The 16,285-nt window shown below is 46.1% G+C and overlaps 1 long non-coding RNA gene across 2 annotated transcripts; it reads right to left on the reverse strand.

Moving 5' to 3' along the window:
• Window positions 1–7,337: 7,337 nt before the first annotated feature.
• LOC121110917 lies at window positions 7,338–12,366 on the reverse strand. 2 transcript variants are annotated; one of them, XR_006939520.1, is made up of 3 exons: window positions 12,300–12,366; window positions 12,116–12,208; window positions 7,338–8,675 (listed from the first exon to the last, which is right to left on the reverse strand). It is a non-coding gene; the product is annotated as an uncharacterized LOC121110917 (long non-coding RNA). The 2 variants fall into 2 exon arrangements; XR_005860431.2 differs by having other exon boundaries at window positions 7,338–11,380.
• Between the last annotated feature and the right edge of the window lie 3,919 nt (window positions 12,367–16,285).

Here is a 16,285-nt window from a genome sequence, read left to right on the forward strand (position 1 = left end):
AGCAGAGCAAAGCAAAGCGATGGGCTCCTACCTACCAGCAACATCCCTAAGAGTGGTTACCTTCCCAAGGTCAACCGCTCTCCTAGATCTGGAGGGTTGAACACTTTGGACACGTCCTAGCAGAGAAGTTTTACCTTTTTACTGGAGTTCGCCTACAGCCACAGAGCTCCAAAGCTCCAGCCAGCTCAGTAATGCCGGCTTGGCTCCTTAATCATACATAAAACATTCAAATATACAACAAATAAACAGACACGTTTTGTGCTCCTCCAGCAGGGCTTAACACCTTTACAAAGGGATTTCTTTGATACTTAAGCAATAATAGATTGGCTTTCATTTTCTTAAGACTTGACTTATATCAACATATCTGTTCAAGTACTACACTTCCTTTTATGAAACGCTGGAATTTTTTCATGCTGAAAATGCTTTTACAGCCAAGTCCTCAGTTGTGCTGGCATTTCTCGTGTCTTGAACTCCAAACTGGCTAACCGCAGTCTCAGAATTCCCAAAGGAAATAATGAAAATTCCTAAAATCCTTGGCAAGGAAACAGTTGAAATTTTAAATTGAGTTAATCGTTTTAGCGAAAATGCTTGTAATAAAATAAATATGGGGATCTGGGGTGAGGAGGGGGAGAAATCTGCTTCAGAAATGAGCGTCAAAGGGAAAAAAAGAGAGGGGGAGAAGGTCTTCGAACGGGAAGCCTTCGCTGCTGTGTTGCAGTGTTTTGTGTTGGAGATGGCTGAAAACTCATGTTGAAAGGAGAATTTTTGCTGGGTTTTCTGGTGCTGTGGTGAAAGCAATTTGCTCGAGACCCCTCTCGGTGCTTCAAGATTGCTCTGGTCCTAAAGAATTGGCGTGGACAATGCCTGGTGGCTGCCGTGACTGCTAAAAGGTTTCTGTGGGCAGAACCCATGTCGATGCAACTGCACTTCTGTGACACCAGGATGACCTAATTAAACATCTAATCCAAACTATCATGATTTTTGTCTCTTCCTTTCCTTACAGCTTATGTAACAGCTGGCTACAAGAACACTTTGTTATCAGATCATCTCAGCAACTAATTTCCAGATGATTGGTTGTTGGCGGTGCCTCTTCACCGCATCCTTTCTCCCCAACCTTTTTAGGTGAACCAGCAAATGGGAAAGAACAGCAACAACAGCAAGATGCACCAAGAGAAGGGCACAGTGACAGACAGGTGGCCAAGCCCCAGAGCTCTGCACCTCACATCACTGGTGTTTCACAGCTTCCCCTGACAGCTTTGCAAGGCACCGCTTTGTTACTTGGCCTTTTGTAACCACCGGCTCGCTGACCAACCCACGCTGCATGGGAAGAGTTGTGTGTTTCTGGATTCACTCCTTCCCCAAGCCAACCAACCATCTGCTGGGAAATCTCCTCTGGCATCCACATATTCCCGCTTCTGTGCCACATACTGCAGTGTTTGTTCATCGCCATCTGGGGCTTGGAAAAACACAACAGCTGGGCTCAGAGTAGCACGCAAAGGTCCGCAGCCTCCATGGGGTTTGCCATTCCCTACTGCACACCCACCAGCATCTTCCGTTTGCAAGCTCTGGGAGGCCAGCAAATGACATGACAGTCATCTCCATGTTGAAATGACACCCCAGAGGCAGCCCCTTCCCACTTGTGCTGTGCAGCCTTGTCTTAGAGGAAAGACCATAAAAGACTTTACCACAAGATATAAGACTGGCAGCACTTGGCCAAGCCAGAGGCTCATCTGGACTACAACTGTGCCTCCACCCACGGGCAGTGCTAGGGATGGGGCGTAGGAAAGGACTGCACATGGAAATAGCAACGGGGGACTCTTCTGGAGTCCTACTCTGCGGTAGATCTCTACACTTTCTCCAGAGAAATATACTCATCTTTTTCCAATCACAATGCAAAATCTGTTGGTATCAATTTCAGTTTTCTCTCCAGGCCATTGTGAGCAGTTGGTGAAGCCAGTGAGCATCCCTGGCGTGATAACTGCATGCAGCTGGTGTTGGCATGAGAAGGATCCATGCTTCAGAGCACAGAGCTTCTGCCTTGAGACCTAAAACGCAATCAGTGTGATATTGCAGATACCAGATTCCTCACCTGCCCCAACTTACAAACAGAAAGAAAGAATCTCTGTCTGCCATCTTCCCTTAGTACACCAGGCAGATGCATTAGCCTCCTCCAGGCTTCCATCATCAGAGATCAGGCTCTTGAAACTAACTGCACCTCTGCTCTTTGCTCAAAATATGGTTTTCTAAGGTTCTGCGTCTCCAGAGCACAGCAGGTTGAAGGCATTTTCAAGGAGGTCTTGCCCAACAAAAGGCACATGTCCCACACGGTAGCATGAAGGATATTTTACCGAGCGACACCAAGTTTCCATTTCCTGCCAAGCACATAGAAGAGCAAACACTCTCATTTCCCTGAGAAAGGGATCTCCCTGGTTATCCATAGGAAAGAAGTGATAATTGTAGAAAGAGTTTGGATATTTGCAACAATAAACAACCTTGAAAATATTATTATTATTGTTAAAGAAAAAAAAAAGCAGACTAGAAAAAACAGCTCTAAAACATGATGTGAAGGTAAGGTCAGGAAAACAGAGGCAGCAGGGGTAACAAGTCAGATAAGATCATGCCACCAGTGAAAGCAGTTGAAAGCGGAAATGGATATTGTTATAAACCTCAATTAATTTAATCTACTGCTTCACTGAAAACAAACTATGACCTCAGATAAAACAGAACTCCAGTGAAACAAAGAACAAAGCTATTGCAGTCATGATTTACAGTTCAAAGATATTTTGTTTATTTTGTCCTCATCAGAGATCTTTGTTTCCCCCAGAGAGCATATGAATAATTAAAGGTGGTTTCTTAGGATGTGTTTGCTATTGCTCACAGTTGCCAACCCAAGGAGTGATATGGGAACAATGGTAGGTTATTAGACTTGCTGGTTGCATGTTGCCTTCAGTAAATAAACCACAGGAATAAATGACTTCCCTGCAGTACTAGCAATCATAGCTCTTTAAGTCAGGAATCTAAATGATGGGATATTGAAGATCTGTGTGGTTTTTACACTCAGGTTGTGTTTAGGGAGTACAGGGTAAGGACCGCATTCTGCAAGCAGCCTCAGTATCTGAGGAAACACCTGCAAGGTTGGAGGGAGAGCTGCCCCACCAAAAAGGCCCAGCTAAACTCCATATGCAGTGCTTAGAAAAAAGCAATAAAGCTGAGCTTATGTGGGGCTTATCTGCCCCAAAGAGGGATGTAACACATCAGTTTCTTAAGCTGGTCTAGTGAGTGGCAACCCTAACCACTTCAGAAGTGTTGAAACTAGATGGTCTCTAAAGTCCCTTCCAACTAAAGCCATTCTGCGATATATGGAGCACAGATGGCATGCGACCCCAGCTCCCTCTTCTGCACCATCAGGTCCCAAGGGCAAGCATGGGCTCTGCAAGCCATGCAGGCTTCCTCTGTGAACAGAGGAAATCAGGGAGCAAGTCTGGGAACATGCCATCAGGATTTAACACGCATTTAAGACTGAGCTGGGCTGGGTTTCAATGGGGCCCAATCTCCTTCCTTTAGCCTCAAAGAAAAGATAATTTCCTGAGACTTGGTACACGTCCTATGGCCTTCAAGAAAGGGAGATGAGCCAGAGGGCACAGCCAAAACCATGTTTCAGCTTTTGAGATCCTACTGACCAGCCCTAGTGAGTGGTTAACTATGGGAATAAAGGAAAGGACAAGGATTGCTTGTTATCTGTGCACAGGGACAAAATGGGTATCCAAGGAGGGAAACTGGATAGCAGAGGAGCACTGGCTGATGCTGGATGCTGGCAGGGACACTGTGTGAGGCTGACTGCCTGCGAACTACAGCAAGCACATAGCAGAAATGATCCAGAAGTACCATCCCCAGGGACTGGGGAAGGAAAGTGTCTTCATTGCACCCCCACTAAGACACGCCAGGCACCTCACAAAACATGTGGCCAACATCCTGGCTGCAGTAAGTCCCAAATGCCAGTGGGGTCCAGCTGAGAAGCACGTGGAGTGCTGCTGACAGGGCAGAATGAGCATTGCTGGAGGCTGCTGCAGGACAATGGCAGGACACTGAGCCTCCCTGAGGCTGCCAGCCTGCTTGGGGCTGTTGGTCTGTGCCTGGTGTATGAGGGTTTGAGCCCTGCTCCTGGAATGGGGCCCCCAAGGAACTGCCACAATTGAAGGGAGAATAATGAAAGCTCTGGTCTCAATGCGAGTTACCCTCTCTCCCAACAAGGTTTTGTTCCAGGGCCTCCAGTTTAACCCAAATTGACACTAACTCGGTGAAAGCCCCCAGCTGCACATTCCTTCCATACAGTTTTACAAGCTGCAAATGCAAAACCACAAACCAAGCTGGGAAATTAAAAAAAAAAAAATTAAAAAAAGGATTTAAAAAAAAAAAAAAAAAGAGGAGCCTGAACCATGCAGAGTCCCAGTGCCTTCCCTCCTGCCTCTGTTTCTGGCCATCATACCCCCATTTCTGACCACTTTTCTGCAGCAGATTCTTGCCTTCAAAAGCCCTCGGCCTCCCACGAACAGAGACTGAGCTCCTTGCTGAGCGCTAACCTGTCCCATCTCTGCCTCGAGGGAAGGAATCAGCTCTGGAACTCCTGATTGTCCCCAGCTGAGTTAGAACATCTTCCTGGGGTTGGGTTTGGGGTGAGATGCTGGGATCCACAACCCACCAGAACCCCATTCTCTGCTGTCATAACTGCTTTCAAGCAAACAAACAAACAAAAACCTAGTAATGAAATCCAAGCAATGAACACTCAGCTCCTCTTGGACAAGAAAACCACTTCCCAGTTGGCCAGAACTGCTGAAACACAATCTGTGGGACTACGTGCTCATGAAACACCGCCTCGCCGAAGCTCTGCTCCCCAGCAAAACAGCTCACCCAGCTTTGTGGGCAGAGGGAATGGGGATGAGTTGCCTTCCCAGGTTATGCAAGCCACTGCAGCTCTGTCCAGATGTTAAACAGGTTGAATCCCATCCTGGTGTCCCATAAACCAGTGACGTGATGACAAATGATATCCTACAGCCAGGAGATATGTGCTAATCCCCACCAGAAGAAACAGAGCTTTGGCCACCAGCCTTTGCCAATGAGAGATGGATCAAATCTTTGTTCTGTTTTGCTTTTTTCCATCCCCATCTCAGTAGTGGTAGCTCATCCTCCAGCCTCACCAGGCTGGTGGCACATAGAGCAGCCCAAGACTTAGCAAAGCTCTCGATCACCTTCCCAGGGTACAGAGATGTCAGAGGGGTAGGTCTGCCCAGGGAAAGGAAAACATCATATTATAACAGATCACATCCTGGCCTAATGAAGTATTGATGCTACTGAGGTGATTAAATGCAGAAATACACACTTTCCAAACCTAGTGCAATGCGTACATTTTTGCTGCAAGAGGCAGCTCTCATGTCACCTAGTTCAACCACGTGTTGGAAATGAACTGTTGTATTACACCAACTATGCTCTGCACTGAGAAGAGCAGCAAAGGTGATGAATCCTCTTCTTTCTTGCTTCTCCATCCATGCCTGATCTCCACTAGAAGATTTGCAGAGCTCTTTCCAATTGCTTGCCTGGTTGGGAGCTGGGTGGAGAACTGCACGCACCCACCAGTATCTCCCAGTTGGGGTGAGGGCTGTGTCATGCAAGAAGGACTGCCATAATAAAATGAGCCATCCGAACAGGTACACGTGCATCTGATTGTGCTGAGTCAGTTTAGTCATGTTTCCACCCAGTATCTGCTGCCCAGCCTCCAAATTTATCTCCAGGCACGAAGGTGATCCTTCCTCCCCCTTTTTAGGTGAAGGTCACAAGAGCAGCCAAGAAATCACAGGGAGTCAGCGCTGGAGTTGAGGGCTGAGAGCAGGGCGTTTTGGTTTGTTTTTCTTTCCCTTCTTCTGCTGTTTTCAAAGTGACTATTTTTTGGTATCTTCTGCTGCCAGCTCTATTTGGATACTGCTCCATCACACTCCAAGATCTGTAAATATCTGAGACTGTTCTGGTACATTCAGCAGTAATGAAAAGAGGGACTGAGCTAACCCTTGCGCAGGAAGGTGGTTGGGTTTATTAATACAATGGAGATGACAATGGAAAGTGCAGTGCACCTACTGGGTCTTCTTGTTCTGTTTCTGGAAAGACAAAAGCACGCTAGGACAGCAGCTGCTCTCTGAAGATGTGTTTGCATACCAGCATTGCTAATGCATAGAATAAACTGGATTTTTCCAATTGCTAACGATTTTAATCTTTTCCTTCTGCCTCTGAAATCAAGGGGCCGACAGAACACAGAGTTGGCTCATGGTGTTTCCTTCTCCTTTTCAGTGCATTTTGTGTAACGTTAACCACACGCAAACTCGGAGATCACCTTCTGCCTGAGGATGGCTGCGGTCATTCCATCTCCCTAGGCATTTCTGGCCATGGTCTCTCCAACTCCCTGGGCGCTTCTTCTAACAGCTGTGATCTATTGCAGCATTGAAGGAAAGACACTGTTTTCCAACATGCATTGTATCGTCCCTTGGCAACTCTGCCTCCTTCACCAGTCTTTGCCTGGGAGCCACTCCTGGCATTTGTCAGCTGAAGCAGGGGACAAGCCTTGATCTCCACATCAGCTGCTGCACAAAGACTAAGCCATGCAGATCTCTGCTTGCTCTATGGTGGAGCCAACTTTGAAACCCTCTGTTCAGCCTAGGCACTGTGTGGCTGTCCATAATTATACAACCACTGGAAATATCTCCTCCCCAGGGCCAAACCCAAAGATTTTTCAGTTGAGACAAAGCGCTTATCCATTATGAATTATTATCATTTACAAGCATCTCCCCTCAGGTTGGCTTGGTGTCTTGGGCCCTGATAAGGTGCATCTACTTTTCAAGGCGTGCCATTCTGTCCTGATTTTTTCCAGCAGTATACAGGTTTTCTTCCATCTTCAGCAGTCAAAGGACAAGCCTGGTCACCTCCCACTGAGCGAGCAGAAGGCAGGAACCCAATGCAAGAGCCCCAGAGGATGAGTAGAACTCAATCAGCTGCCCAGAACACCAGCAAAGAGGGCATGGGCAGACCCTTTTGAATAAAGGGCAGTTTTCTACATCTCAGATCCCAGAGGTTGTGTGGGCCAAGAGCCTGGTCCAGGAAGAACTCATAGGGGTAACAGGCATAAGATGTGCAGGACCCGCCCTCTGCTAGCTTTTCCCACCACAGCAGGTAGGCCCAGCCTTCCATCGCATCCAGGATCTCTCCTCTTTCCTACTCTCACCCCCCAGTCAGTGCTCAGAGCACAAATCCTCCTTTTTTTTTTTTTTAAGAGAAAAAAAACTTCAAAGTGAAACATTCAGTACCTTATTTATTTTGAAAACAATTTATAAGGGCAATAATAACATCCTTTGGCTTCTTGCCTTGATAGCTCCAGGCATTATATATGCCTCATTATTGCAACAGCACACACCCTGCCATGCACTAGTTATATAGGCAACTCACTGTGCGCTCATTAAAATTCTGTAGGCATTGGCTGATATAAGCAAAGTAGAGAACGCGCGGTACTAGCAAGTCTGCATATTACTGCCGAGCACAGAAAATGACTGTATAATAGGTCGTGTGGTTCAGCAACACGACTCAGTATCCTGGACATCTGAAAATCTTTTGTGGTTCCAGCATCCCACACAACCGCACGCCGTTCCTGGACACAGGAGGTGGTGATACGAGCGGTAACGCAAGGAGGCAGTCGTTTTACACAGATCTGTGCTAGAATCGACACAGAAAATGTTTGCCTTTCCTGGGAGGAGATAAATAATGCAAAACCAAAGCTGCTGTTAAAGAAAATTTGGGGGAAATAGCCAAAGTGTGGAAACCTTGGCCTCTCAAGAGCAAGAGAAATGCCCCTCAAAATGGCCAAGAAGAAAAATGCCAGAATGTCCTTGCATTGTAAAGAGTAATTGCACTGGAGAAGAGTTTCAAAGTAAGCAAACATGACTTCCAATCCATATTAAGATTTATTGACCCTTCAAGTCAATATTCTCTGCATTAAGGCCAAGGTTAACATTGACTTTGAGGCCAATGAGAAAGCTATAATGAAGTGCAGGTTAAGAGGCCCTCACAAAACTATCTATTTCCTTTTTCAGAGGGGGTTGAAAGTCTCTACACAGGATCAGCCCCATCTTTCTCCATATTTCAAAGCCAATCAGATCTGCTAGGCTTCCTCCAGAGCCCCAGCCATTTCAATATCATGCCAAACCAATAAACCGTTTGGAAAACACTTCCATAGAAGCATACTCAACCTGCGCTCTACAGTCACTCTGATGCTCTGGTTGTGGTCAGGACTCATTTACACTGAATTGAGATAAACACAGACAGAAGGAAAACTTGATGTTGAGTTCTTAAACTCTCATCAGCCAACAACACTGTAGAAAAAGCCAGTATTTGTGAAACTCCATCCTTTGACAACTCTTACCCTGGCAAAGAGCAGGCAATTCCTACTCTGGGGAAGAGTAGGCATATGTTGTCAAACCAGAGGTGTACAAAGTGTTTCTTTTCAGTTAATAATGACGTGACTGCTCACTTAATGAGAAAGGGACCCATCCTGTACCGTCATATCCCAGCCTCAGGATCACCAGTTTACGGTTTCCTTTCATTTCACCATGAGACGTTAAATGGACAGAAAATGGGCAAATCTGGAAGACCAAAAGTAAAAAGCAGTTATCCAGTGTCTGCTCTGAGCTGTGATGCTGTGCTTTCAGCATATCCGTGCCTGCAAAAGAGAAACCAAACAGATTTCTGAAGTTGGTTTGGGCACTGGCCCAAAGCCTTACTACACCTGCAGAAGGGCTTGTGTCCCAGATGCGGTCTGCTCTCCCCAGTATTACTAATCAGGCTGGTAAATGATATGACTTCTCCCAGCAATTCTTGGCTTCCTCAATACCAATCTGCCAAATCTTCATTAGCAAGAGGTGGGGAGCATAGCTGGAAAGAAATGTGGCTGTTATGCTCCTGGTGATCAGGCAGCACAGCTCACCTCACCATTCCCTCCATGCAAGTTTTTGGAGCCTATGTGAGAGCACAGTGCTGCTAGGGAACATGGATGGCTTTGGAGTGCAGCAACACATTTCAGATCAGGCCCAGAGGCACAACTTGCTTTTTAAAGTACTTTGAATAAAGTTGCAACAATTTCCCTGGGATTTTGTTAGTTTTGTACATTTTTATGTCCTTCCCCAGCTGCTTGCTTTCTCCTTGTGTTCATTAAGACATTTGGTTTTGTTTCAAGGCCTGGGCAAAAGAAAAATAGCTGTATGTATATATAAACAGACTATTAAAATACAGAGCACCATGTACTGGCACTGAAGAATTTGTAGTTTTATTCAAGTCATCCTAGGTTCAGTGAGACTGTTGTTACACTCAGAAAACAACATCTCAAGCCCATCTCTTACCAGTTTTCTCATCAAGGTCCTAGGGAAAGAAAAATGAAGTACGGGTAAACAAGAAGTGCCCACTTTGGGTCAGATCCTGCCACCACAATTGTCTTCTGCAGGAGTGAGGTTCACTCATGGATCTCAAGGAAATTGCTCCCTGGTGACCTCTTTTGGCACTCAGTCATGGGCAGACTGCTAACCACCTCCCTCTGAACCTCTGTGTTTGCGCTTTGCTTTGTGGCAGAATCATTCTTTAATAATCTAAAATAGGAAGCACCTCAGCAGGGCCTATGAGGCACATCCAGGCTGCTTCATTATGCCAGAATTAGTCAAAAAAAAAAAAAAAGAAAAAGGGAAAGAAAGAGACAGATGGACAGCATATACCAAATGGGAGCCCAGCCCCATTGCAGCAATAGAATTGTGCAAGACACACTCCCATCACACAGGTCTTTGAGAAAGGAGGGGAGGACCTGATACCCACAACCCAACTGAGCCCTGTGCCATGGCCCTTCTTCAAAATGCAGTCCATAAGAAATCAGTGCCCAACCTCAACCTTTATTTAGCTGCTTTTTACCATTAGCGCATAACTTGGCACCATGGGCATGGCCCTACATGGACTCAGAGAGCGCACAGAGAGCAGGCTGTGCAGTTTTCCCACACTTTTTTAGAGAACTCATTTTCTTCTCCCAAATGACAAACAGGAAAAAAAAAAAAAGAACAATAACAGCAAGAGGAAAAAAGCTGTTGCCATTCACTTGCTCTGGGGACAATGTAAAGGATGCCCTGGCTGCAACTACTTCATCCTAGCAATGCAGGATAAAGCCATTAGCATTTCCACACCATTTTTTGCAACAAATACCCAATCAGAGAATTACAGACTCGTACAGTGGCTCAGGTTGGAAGGGACCTTGAAGATCATCTTAGTTCTAAGCTTTGTGTATGTATTTGAGCCACGTACTGCAAAAATGAAAGACCTGTGTAAACAGAAGCACTGGTGAACTTCCCCATCTCCAGAACAAGACAAGCAGCATAACGCTCAACGTGAGGCTCCAGATTTCTGTGTGATGAGACTGTACCTTTAGGAGCTGCAACAACATTATATTTATAAAAATAAAGCCAATCCTTGGGATGGGTCACTGTGAAACGTGCCTGTTTTCCCCCCTCGCAAGGCTGAGCAGCCTCGCACAATGCCCTGGGGCACAGGCTCCTCATTTGGCAGGGCTCAGCCTGCAGAGGGAATACCTTTACGCTGGAGAATTTGGCTTGTAACAAGGCTTTTCAGGAACATGGCAATTGCCCACGTGAACGCATGGCTTCCTGCATTAATATGCTAAAGAGACAAGACAAGCATCTTTAGCTACAGCTGAGGACTAATTAAGACTGCTCTTTTACAAATATTGCATGGTTCATTCCATTCTTCCCCGATTAAGAACAAAAGAAGAAAGAAGTCATTTATTGTCATGAGTCACTTCAGATACAATGGAAGGAATTCCAACAGATGACTGAGACAAAACAAAAGCTGACATTATGAAAGCCGTGTCTAAACACTAATTTAAACTGTCAACTTGCTAGTGAGGAAGGTTCATGACAGAGGGAGAATTAAAACTTAAAAGAGCACATAAATCATTGAAGAGATTAGCTACGTGTGATGGGGCCAAAGTACGCCGCTGGGAGCTCGCTGAATGGGAGCAGGCTGCCTCTTGGTTTGGGGGTGAATGCAGTGTTTTGCCAACAGTCGTGGGCTAAGCGGAGTGGTTTGGGCCATTTTCCCAGAAGTGGGAGCTGCACGAGTCTGTGGTGTTACTCCCAGGCCCAGCAGGTGAGCATCAGGCAGCGGCCCAGTGCTAGATAACATCTAGCCCAAGCTTCCCTGCGACTTACCAGCAAGTGCTTGATTTCAGAACAGAGCCAACATGGCTTTGGGTCACATCCGGAGCTGCTGTGGATAGCTACAACTGGAGACCTTTTTCCTGCACATAAGAACATACTCTCCTATAGGTTCTTGAGCAAGCATATACATTTCACCCCATGCTTTTCAGACTGGTGCACAGCCTCCAGCCATTGCACACAGCTCTACAGTTCAGCTTATCCTATGCAAGTCTTCAAAGGGCTGTGGGAAATAGTTCAGCAAGTTGAATGAATACTAGGTCTCTAGACCATCTGAAGTCTGTCTTTCCCACTTAGAATCAGTTGAGTTGGAAGGGACCTTTAAAGGCCCTCTGATCCCACTCCCCCAATGCACAGGGACACCTCAGCTCCATCAGTGCTCAGAGCCCACCCCCTGACCTTGGCTGTCTGCAGGGATGGGGCAGCACCACCTCTCTGGGCAACCTGTGCAGTGCTCACCATGTTTGTTCACTTGTGCCTAATACTCCCACAACAGAGAAACCATTACAAATTACCAAGGAAGAACCATTCGTGTTGATGGATCTATATAGGTTTAGAGTCCATGCTCACTACTGATTAGCCAAGTGACCCTGAAATCCATGAAAGCAAAAGCTCCACCTTTTCTTCCGTTTGGCACACAAACTGCTTCCCTCCTGGAGCAGAAAGACACCAGTAAAGCCTCCAGCCACAACCCCATCCTCTCAAAGATCACTTTAGTCAAAAGTCAAAGGCCAGAAAAATATTTGATTAGTTGCTAAATTAGAAGGCTTTTGAAAATGCTATCGTTTACCTTAAGATACAAACATTTAACACCTCACCTTACAGTCCAATGGGCAAGATGACCTCTTACAGACACTAGCAATGAAGAAGTCTCCCACCCTGTTGTACTGCTGTAGCAATTGGACAGATCACTACGATGAGAAAAAATGTTTCAACAGAGGTGTAATGGAAGGATCAGCACAATAGAAAAGCACTATAACAGAAAGTAAGAATATTGCTTACCTGTATTAGAAGACTCCAGGTCCACAGGGAAAAGCTCTACCAAGGAGGGATCTTCAGAAACAGATCCTCCCCCCCCTGGGGGTCATCCCTTAAATGGGGTCTAAGAGAGGTACAGCCAGGCTCCACCCCTTCTGGTTGCACAGCTGAATTGCCTTCACCTGTGCTCCCAGGGCTGACTGGGTCCTTTCCCCAGGTGCTCAATCAGTGGTTCAGGCCATGACTGAACAGTTCCCATACGATTGCTCTTCCATAGATAGGTATGTTAGTCTGTTCAGACCTCAGGCTCTCTTGAACTGTCTGAACATCATGCCTAAATTTAATGGAGAGACTGCACTGCAGTGGTCCAGGCCTTCACGTCCTCAAAGAGCTGCTGGAATTAGGTCACCCTCTGCATTGGCTCCAATTCAGGAAGAAGTTCAAAAAGTCAATTATAAAATAAATAAAAAGAGAGAAAGTAGATGTGATGCAGAGACCTTTAACTTAGAGGAATGAAATCACTGTGGATGCTGAGAAAGGCTTTGCTATGAGTTTAGGAGTGATCAGAATCCTTTCCAACATCCTTGCATTTGAATAAGCTTGTTACAGAGCAACAGATTCTTTTCTTCCTGCCCTTGCCATGGAAATCAATATAGCTTTGGTTATATTACTGTTGCCTGCTAGTGTTATGTTTGTTCTTGGGATCCGTGGCCATTAGTACTGTTGTGTAAAGCACCACAGAAAGTCTGAACAGCAGGACTGACCTGCCCTTGGTGTACAAGAGGCAAAGAGCACAAGTGAACAAGAGGATGATACTGGCCACAAATGAGATTGTGGGTGGAACATTTAGCTGTGTGAATGAGGGAGTCCCACTGCGTCCATTAGAGATGTTCTCCAGAAAGCCTATAAGAATTGACCGTCTCCTGGATGAGGGGCACATAGATGACCAGGATGAAAATGATGCACAGGTTATGGACCAGAATGGAGGAAATATTGGTAATGCTGTCTTTGGCATACAACAAAGAAACAGTGGAACACAGAAAGAAAGATGAAGACCCGGTGTTTTATCCATACTGGTCATCTGAGGAGACAGACCACTGAGCCATTCTTGGAGTTAAGAAGAAGGCTGGAAATTCCACAGCAGAGAGATCCCAGCTGACTTTTTTATGGATTGATAGAATTAAGTGGAAAAGGAAGCGGTCCAATGTAGAAGATAGAGTAGGACAAACTCAGGGAAAGATTGCAAGGTGAATAGAAACAACAAAAGCAAGCAGAATCATGAAATCCCAGGGAGGCAAGACTTCCTGGGGAAGGATGTGAAACTTTTCTTGTGAAGGAAAGAGGAGGATGAGAGAACTGGACTTGCTCCACCTTCCAGACGTAAGGATCCCATTCAGGACCATCGAATCTGGGGTGAGGCCAGTGCCATGGCAAAGGCAGGTCACCCAATGAGGGTATGCTCTGTGCACCTGGTTACCTCTCTTCAGAGCCTTCAGTGGGAAAGGTGGAGCTTTGTGAGAATCCACTGTAGTCGATGGGGTCACATGTTGGGTTGATGACGCTGAACCCAGCGTTAACATTGGAGGTACTTTCCCATAAACCTTGGTTCAGCAGTGCTGCAGTGAAGGGGTGAATCAGGCCTTCTCACATTGACGTCAGTGAAGTTACACCCAGGGTAAAATAAGCCCCAGGACAGTTGTCTTGACACTTTCACAATAGCACTTTTTGGGGTTTTGGCTTAGTTTTGCCTTTCTTTCTTTCTTTCCTACTTTTATTTGTTTAAGTGATTCTCCATTAAGCCCGCTTTCTACAGCATGGAGAGGGAGGGAGACGGCCCTGACCGCTTCATGTGTGTGGATTATGAGCAATGTGACTGTGCTGACAAACAGATCATGCTTTGGAGATCCAAGCCTGAGTGTTACCTTATGTTTTAGCTGCTCCACTGGCTCCCACGCCTGGGACCATTTGAATTTCCCACCAGCTCAGCCCAACTATTTTCCACATATTTTAGGTGCTGAATTAATTGTGACCTCAAAGGAACGACATTTCCAGTCCATTGGTTGAGAGCAACACAAGTTGCCAAGCTTTTCAAGGGTCATTGACCTGCATCTGACATGTGGATGAGCATTGGCCCCACGAGGTTATTTGAGGACCCACCGGTACACGCTGCAATATGAGGCCAACGCGAGTACCCTACATGTGTCGATCGAATAGAGATCTGCAAATACATGTGCAGTTGGCAGCACTTTGTGCTCAGCTCCCATCCGTGTTTGTAAACACTGGAGAAAGAGACCCAAATCTGTGTCCAACCCCGAGCAGTTACAGAACATACTGTAATTCTGTAATGCGAAACAGAGTGGCTCGCTAACCGTGCAGATCTGGAGAGAATTCCTGACATGATCCTTTTACGTATTTTATGTTAATCACTTCCATCTCAAGAACACACGCAAACAATACTCTATTAGACGTTCCCTTTGGCACTTAGACAGCAGCGCAAGCTGCCGCATGTACCCATGTGGCGGCCGGAGCAGCCGCAGTAGGGATGGGAGGCTTTCAGTGCATGCTGCAAACAGGAGGAAACCAAAGGGTGATGTGCAAAGGGCAGGGACGTGACCACCAGGTCCTCCTTTGGCGTTCTGTGTAGGTTCTCCTGTGGGTTTTTCATAGAATCATGGAACAGTTTGAGTTGGAAGCGACCTTCAAGATCATCTGGTCCAACTCCCTTGCAATGTAGTGTGTATCCACCTACAGCTCCATCAGGTGCTCAAAGCCCCATCCAGCCCATCTCTCCAAGGATGAGGCATCCACCAACTCTCTGGGCAACCTGTGCCAGTGCCTTACCACCTTTACTGTAAAAAATTTTTCTTTATATCCACCCTAAATCTCCCCTTTTTCCAGGAGCCCGTGTCTCTGGCTGCCTGCCCAAGAGAGCTCATAAACATCAGAATGTTGCCATGGTCCCAGAGACCCCAAAGCATTTCTGCATTGGTGCAGGAAGGAGAATTTCCCAGCACAGAGCTGCAGATCACTGTCTTGAGCACATGTCCTGCCTTGGGTGGAACACAAAGGATCTGTACCCTCCTGGTCAGGTTTGCATTCCTTTGCTGAAGTTTACAGAGTGGTATGGGTGATATGTGATTATTGAACTCTTCAAAGAAGCCTTTGCTGTGTTTGAAGTCAGCTGGGAAATATTTTCCCAGTGGAAAGTAAAAGACAGAATTACCCAGGAGCAAGGATGTGTGCAGAGCTGCAGCACGGCTTTGTTGCAGCCTTTGACACCAAAATCCTCTACAGAGTGGAGGTGGGACATCCTCAGACACTAAGGGGACGAATCCTGCTGCTATGGGAGATAGGCAAGACCCCATAAGGATCTCAGCATTGCTCTGCAAAGAGCCTGGGAGCAAGAAGAGAGATGGAATGGGAGAGGGGGTATTCACTGCATTTTGCGGGAGCCAACACTGCAAAGCAGTGTCATAGGAGATGGGTTATTTCTGCTCAGGATGTACTTTTGAAGCAATTAAGAAGCAGCCCTGACTTTGAATAGTACTGCTGAAACAGAATCCTCTCCAACATTCACTGGCCCAAATGTCTTTGCTGAAATCATGCTGTTTCCCTATTGTTATTCAACAATAAATCCTGCCCTCTGGGAAATGCGTATAAATATGAATTTAAGAGTTCCCACATACAAAGAATCTCCCTTTTTCACCCTCTCAGAGATAAATAGCTCAGAAATCTTCCTACAAATATGTGCTTTTCTACTTTCCCCCTTCATGCTGTAAAATGTTTCCATAGGAAAGGGAGAGCATCCGGACACTGCAAGGACACAGCATGATGAAGAGAAGCTTTAGGATCTGCTGGATGGCTTCCTTCGCCCCACCACTGTGGGTTTAAGCATCTCTGCACAAATGTGTGTTTGCTGCTCTGGAGCCTCGTTGAGTTGTTTTGTTCTGGAGATGTTTCGGAAGAGTGACCTGGCCCTATTTTTGCAAAAGGTTTCCAAAAGATTGCAA

The sequence above is a fragment of the Gallus gallus genome, chromosome 5 (assembly GCF_016699485.2).
Source record: "Gallus gallus isolate bGalGal1 chromosome 5, bGalGal1.mat.broiler.GRCg7b, whole genome shotgun sequence".
Taxonomy (NCBI): domain Eukaryota; kingdom Metazoa; phylum Chordata; class Aves; order Galliformes; family Phasianidae; genus Gallus; species Gallus gallus.